We start from the raw sequence: 7262 nt of genomic DNA, 5'->3' as shown, positions 1-7262 counted from the left end.
ACCCATCCATCATCCAACCATCTTTTATCCATTCACCCATCCATCATCCAACCATCTTTTATCCATTCATCCATCATCCAACCATCTTTTATCCATTCACCCATCCATCATCCAACCATCTTTTATCCATTCACCCATCCATCATCCAACCATCTTTTATCCATTCATCCATCATCCAACCATCTTTTATCCATTCATCCATCATCCAACCATCTTTTATCCATTCACCCATCCATCATCCAACCATCTTTTATCCATTCACCCATCCATCATCCAACCATCTTTTATCCATCCATCCATCATCCAACCATCTTTTATCCATTCACCCATCCATCATCCAACCATCTTTTATCCATCCATCCATCATCCAACCATCTTTTATCCATTCACCATCCATCATCCAACCATCTTTTATCCATCCATCCATCATCCAACCATCTTTTATCCATCCATCCATCATCCAACCATCTTTTATCCATCCATCCATCATCCAACCATCTTTTATCCATTCACCCATCCATCATCCAACCATCTTTTATCCATTCACCCATCCATCATCCAACCATCTTTTATCCATTCATCCATCCATCATCCAACCATCTTTTATCCATTCACCCATCCATCATCCAACCATCTTTTATCCATTCACCCATCCATCATCCAACCATCTTTTATCCATTCACCCATCCATCATCCAACCATCTTTTATCCATTCATCCATCCATCATCCAACCATCTTTTATCATTCACCCATCCATCATCCAACCATCTTTTATCCATTCATCCATCCATCATCCAACCATCTTTTATCCATTCATCCATCCATCATCCAACCATCTTTTATCCATTCACCCATCCATCATCCAACCATCTTTTATCCATTCACCCATCCATCATCCAACCATCTTTTATCCATTCACCCATCCATCATCCAACCATCTTTTATCCATTCACCCATCCATCATCCAACCATCTTTTATCCATTCATCCATCATCCAACCATCTTTTATCCATCCATCCATCATCCAACCATCTTTTATCCATTCATCCATCCATCTATTCCTCCATCATCCATTATTCAACATCCACTTGTCCATCCATCATCAATTTTTCTGGAAAATGATGATGACAGAGTTGGGGGGCTTTCTTGTCAACCCCCCCGCCACCTTCTGTCTGTCCTTCCTCACCTCATCCTTCCTTCCAGCTAATTTAGTAGCAGCTCTGTGTGACACCTGCCAGAAGTCTGACAGATAAAAATTTCCTCTGAATTTCCCCGGAGAGCCACAGCAGCATGTGTGTGTGTGATGTCCCCCCCCCCCCCCCTCACACACACACACACACACCAACCACAAGTTAACAAATGATAATGTTTGAACACAGCAGTCATACATTACATTTAACGGCTCCAACTGGCCAAACATTAATCTATAAACACGTCAATATGTGGCCACACACACTGACCATACGTTAACATGTAAACACAAGCACCAGCCACACGTGAAGATATCATAATGTTGACACTCAGAGCAGGGGGGCAGCCGGAGTCCCCCACAGTCAGGGGGAACAGAACCGACAAAGTCCGGCCATGCTGGGCAGACCTAGCGCGGGCCCCAGGGCAACCCTCCACCCTCGCAGGTAGAGGGTGTTGTGGAATATTTTATACTACTCTGATTCTACAGAGAGGACACAGCAGCCGATGGCAGAATGAACACAGCTTCAGTGTGGGACAAGGGAGGCCTCTCTCCAGAAGAAGCCCTCATCTCTCCAGCAACAGTTCTTTACATGGGAAGGCTCGCCACAGGGTGCTAGTTATACAATGTCCAGGCCTCCTGCTGGTGCTGCCATGTTACTGCAACAGATATCAGTGTTGGAACGCGCCGATGTTGCGGTAACGTATTGTGTCATTTCCTGTTTCCCCAGCGTGTATCACTGCGGATTGCTACGAGCCGTTGGCTCCTTTAACTTCTTTCTAACTTCTATCTATTGTTAACCAACCACTCACTTTAGCGCACAATATCTTCCCAAACCACTGTTCTATATATTGCATTTATTTTTGGGATCTTTGTCTTTCTGTTTACTGACTTAAACAGCTCAAGCACTCGGTTTTAGCATGGCTGCTAGCTCTCTTCCCACACCCCGGTCCCCTGCCTTTTCTTGCTTGGTGTGTCTGATGTTTAGCTACTCCTCCGCCTCCTTTAGTGATAACGGTAGGTGTATTAAGTGTAGCAGCTTGGCAGCTTTGGAGGCGAGGCTCTGTGAGTTAGAAGCCCAGCTCCGCACTCAGTTAGGGAAGCAGTTAGTCAGCAAGCCCCCATTAGCCAGTGCGGAGCTACCAGCCAGGGCAGCTAGCCCACCTAGCGGTCCCTCAGCAGTTCCCGCGCAGCCGGGAGCCGAGGCGGGCTGGACGACGGTCAGGCGGAAACGTAGCCCCAAACCAAAACCCACTGGCCACCACCGACCTGTTCACGTTTCTAAGAGATTTTCCCCGCTCGGCGACACACCCGCTGAGGCAGAAACCCTGATTATAGGTAGTTCCATAGTCAGAAACGTGGCTCTAGAGACACCGGGGACCATAGTCAAATGCATTCCTGCGGCCAGAGCGGGCAACGTCGAATCGTATTTGAAACTGCTGGCTAAGGCTAAACGTAAATACCGTAAGATTGTAATTCACGTCGGCGGTAACGACACCCGGTTACGCCAATCGGAGGTCACTAAAATGAATGTTGCTTCGGTGTGTAACTTTGCCAAGAGCATGTCGGACTCCGTAGTTTTCTCTGGTCCCTTGCCAAATTTAATCAGCAATGACATGTTTAGCTGCATGTCATCCTTCAACCGCTGGTTGTCTAGGTGGTGTCCCGATAACAACGTGGGTTTTATAGATAATTGGAGCGCTTTTTGGGGAAAGCCTGGTCTTATTAGGAGAGATGGCATCCATCCCACGTTGGATGGAGCCGCTCTCTTATCTAGCAATATGGACTCTTTTATTAGTCAGCTAAATTGACAACTCAGGGTTGGGACCAGGAGGCAGAATTGTAGTCCTACACACTTTTCTGCAGCTTCCCACCTGCCGCCGCCCACCCAAAACCCCATTCCGACCTTATACAACTCCCCAGCAGGAAGAATTAAACAACACAAAAACACTTCTGGGGTTAATCGTGAAAACCTCATAAAAATAAAAACAATGGATCTAATAAAATCTGAAAATAAGACAATAAAGTGTGGCCTACTGAATATCAGATCCCTCCCAAATAAGTCTTTATTAGTCAATGACTTGATAGGTGATCACCATATTGATTTATTCTGTCTTACGGAAACCTGGTTACAGCAAGAGGATTATGTTAGTATTAATGAAGCTACACCAGCTAACTATTTAAACTTTCACATTCCTAGAACTACAGGCAGAGGAGGAGGTGTTGCAGCTATTTTTCAGTCAGAATTATTAATTAGTCCTAAGCACAAAACTAACTATAAATCCTTTGAATTCCTGACATTAAATTTATCTCATCCAAAATGGAATTGAGAGAAACCGCTCCTTTTAGCATTAGTGTATCGCCCACCTGGACCTTACTCCGAGTTTCTGACCGAATTCTCTGATCTCTTGTCTGAGTTAGTGCTGACTACTGATAAGGTCATTGTACTAGGTGATTTTAATATTCATGTTGACGATGAAAATGATAGTTTAAACATTTCCTTTAGCTCTATTCTAAACTCAATTGGGTTTTCACAAAATGTCAATGGAGCCACTCACTCTCATGGTCATACTCTTGATCTTGTTTTAACATCTGGTATTGAGACTGATAAGCTCAAAGTATTTCCTCAAAACCCTGTCTTGTCCGATCACTTCTTATTAACCTTTGAATTCACTTAATTTGATTACTCACTGACCAAAAATAAATTCTACTATAGTAGATGTTTATCAGACAATAATATTACAAAATTTAAACAATCAATTGAATAGATTTTTTCACCTCTACCATGTGTTAGCATGACTGAGAGTCCCCCTTTAAGCCTTACTCCTGCTCAGATTGATCAACATGCTGATACTATAACAGCTTCAATGCGTACAACCTTGGATAATGTTGCTCCCCTAAAGAAGAAGAAATTAGGTAAGATTATGAAGGCTCCCTGGTTTAATTCCCAGCTTCGAGCTCTAAAACAGGCATCAAGGCGTTTGGAAAACAGATGGCGTTCATCAGGACTAGAGGAGTCTCACTTAACCTGGAAAGAAAGTTTAATTGTATACAAAAAAGCCTTACGTACGGCAAGAACAGCTTATTATTCATCATTGATAGAGGAAAACAAAAACAACCCTCGGTTTCTTTTCAGCACTGTAGCCAGGCTTACTAGGAGCCGGAGCGCTGTGGAGCCATGTATTCCTTTCTCACTTAGCTGTGATGATTTCATGTATTTTTTCAGGAATAAAATTGACACTATTAGAGATCAAATTCACAATATTCTTCCTTCTACCTATAATGTTGAGCCTGTTGTGGTCTCCGAAGCATCCTTAGAACCAGGATCTGACTTGTGTCTAAATAGTTTCTGTCCTGTCCAACCCTCTGAATTAACTAAAATAATAGCTTCATCTAAACCATCCACCTGTATCTTAGACCCTCTCCCAACGAGCCTCTTTAAGGACATTTTCCCTTTAATTAATACATCACTACTAAATCTTATCAATATGTCTTTAGTGACAGGATATGTACCACAATCATTTAAAACTGCTGGAATCAAGCCTTTACTTAAAAAGCAATCTCTGGATCCAGAGGTGATAGCAAATTATAGACCTATATCTAATCTCCCGTTTATGTCCAAAATTCTGGAGAAAATAGTTTCCGCTCAGCTACATGCCCACCTGAGCAGAAATAATTTATGCGAGGAGTTTCAGTCAGGATTTAGAGCTCATCATAGCACTGAGACGGCATTGGTGAAAGTTACTAATGACCTTCTTATGGCCTCAGACAAAGGACTTGTGTCCGTACTTATCTTGCTTGATCTTAGTGCTGCATTTGATACAGTCGATCATAACATTCTGTTACAGAGACTAGAACAGGTGATTGGAATTACAGGTACAGCGTTAAGCTGGTTTAAATCATATTTATCTGATAGACTTCAGTTTGTTCATGTAAATGACAAGTCCTCCTCCCAAACTACAGTAAGTCATGGAGTTCCTCAAGGTTCTGTAGTTGGACCAGTACTCTTCACGCTATATATGCTCCCTTTAGGCAAAATTATTAGACAGCATGGAATAAACTTTCATTGTTATGCAGATGATACACAGATATACTTATCCTTTAAACCAGATGAAACAAATCAGCCCAATAGGCTACAAAATTGTCTCATAGACATAAAGACTTGGATGTCTAGAAATTTTCTCCTCTTAAACTCAGATAAGACTGAAGTAATTCTCGTTGGATCTGAAGAACTCAGAGCTAAATTTTCCGGTTTTGTAATGAATCTGGATGGCATTACTTTAGCTTCCAGTGCTACAGTGAGAAACCTTGGAGTAATATTTGACCCTGACCTGTCCTTTGGCCCACATATTAAGCAGGTTACTAAAACAGCCTTCTTTCATTTACGTAATATAGCCAAAATTAGGGACATTCTGTCTCAGAGTGATGCAGAAAAACTGGTTCACGCTTTTGTTACTTCGAGACTAGATTACTGTAACTCTCTATTACTGGGCTGTCCTAAATATGCCCTGAAAAGCCTTCAGCTGATCCAGAATTCTGCAGCCAGAGTCCTGACCAGAACCAGCAGGAGAGATCATATTTCTCCAGTTTTAGCCTCTCTTCATTGGCTGCCTGTTGAATCTAGAATAGAATTTAAAATCCTTCTCCTTACATATAAAGCCCTCCACAACCAGGCACCACTATATATCAAAGACCTCATTGTTCCTTATATACCAAGCAGAGTACTTCGTTCGCAGACTGCAGGCTTACTTGTGGTTCCTAGAGTCTCAAAGAGCCGAGCAGGAGGCAGAGCCTTTGGTTATCAGGCCCCTCTCTTATGGAATAAGCTCCCAGTTAGTGTTAGGGAAGCAGACACCCTCCCCACCTTTAAGACTAGGCTGAAGACTTATCTTTTTGATAAGTCCTATAGCTAGGGATGGTTAGCATCCCTTAGTTATGCTGCTATAGGTTTAGACTGCTGAGGGACATTTCCTGATACACTGAGCTTCTTTCTTGTTATCTTTATCTCTCTCTTAGCCCCCCCCAATAACAGTGTTGCATCATTAACATGTATGTCTCCTGTCTCAGCAGGTCTCCCTGGCCGGGAGTAGCAGTTCCTGTTGTCTGTTGTCTTTCTGTCCTCTTCCCCCCACACAGCAGAGGCAGATGGCTGCCTGTCCTGAGCCGGGTTCTGCCGGAGGTTTCCTTCCTGTTAAAAGGGAGTTTTTTCCTTCCCACTGTCGCCAGTGTGCTTGCTCAGGATGGGAGATTGAGTTGGACTCAACTCAATCTGTTGGTTTCCTTATATAGGCTGTTATGAATTGGCCTTCATTATGTTTTCCCCTCTGTCTGTAAAGCGTCTTGAGATGGCATTGCCGTGATTTGACGCTATATAAATAAAGTTGAATTGAATTGAATTGTTTAGGTGCAGAAGTTGATCAAGATAACCCTAACTTCCATAAGGGCCTAGCCCACGCCTACGGAGAGCCAGAACCACCAGCCCACCACCGAGCGGCAGCCAGGCCGCACCCCAGTGCACCAGTTGTGCTGTCTGGGCACCAAGACGCCCCCTCCCCTAACTACACACACACACTCACATTCCCACACTTCCTCCCTATACACACCCTACCCACCCCGTCTAAACTTCCCCCATCACTCTACCCCCCTCACATACTTGCCCATATATACATACACACCCCGTAACACCCCCCTTACACACTCCGCCTCAACAAACACCCTCACACTCCTCATCACCCCCTACAGAGTCTCCATTCACACACTCCCCCCTTTAACTGTGCACACCAACAACACATTAACATGTTAACATGTAACTGTGCACAACAACACATTAACATGTTAACATGTAACTGCGCACACCAACAACACATTAACATGTTAACATGTAACTGTGCACAACAACACATTAACATGTTAACATGTAACTGCGCACAACAACAACACATTAACATGTTAACATGTAACTGTGCACACCACAACACATTAACATGTTAACATGTAACTGCGCACACCAACAACACATTAACATGTTAACATGTAACTGCGCACAACAACAACACATTAACATGTTAACAT

This window comes from Telmatherina bonti, assembly GCF_933228915.1.
Source record: "Telmatherina bonti genome assembly, chromosome: 20".
NCBI lineage: Eukaryota > Metazoa > Chordata > Actinopteri > Atheriniformes > Telmatherinidae > Telmatherina > Telmatherina bonti.
The sequence above is the reverse complement of the archived record's forward strand: the minus strand, read 5'-3'. Positions refer to the sequence as shown.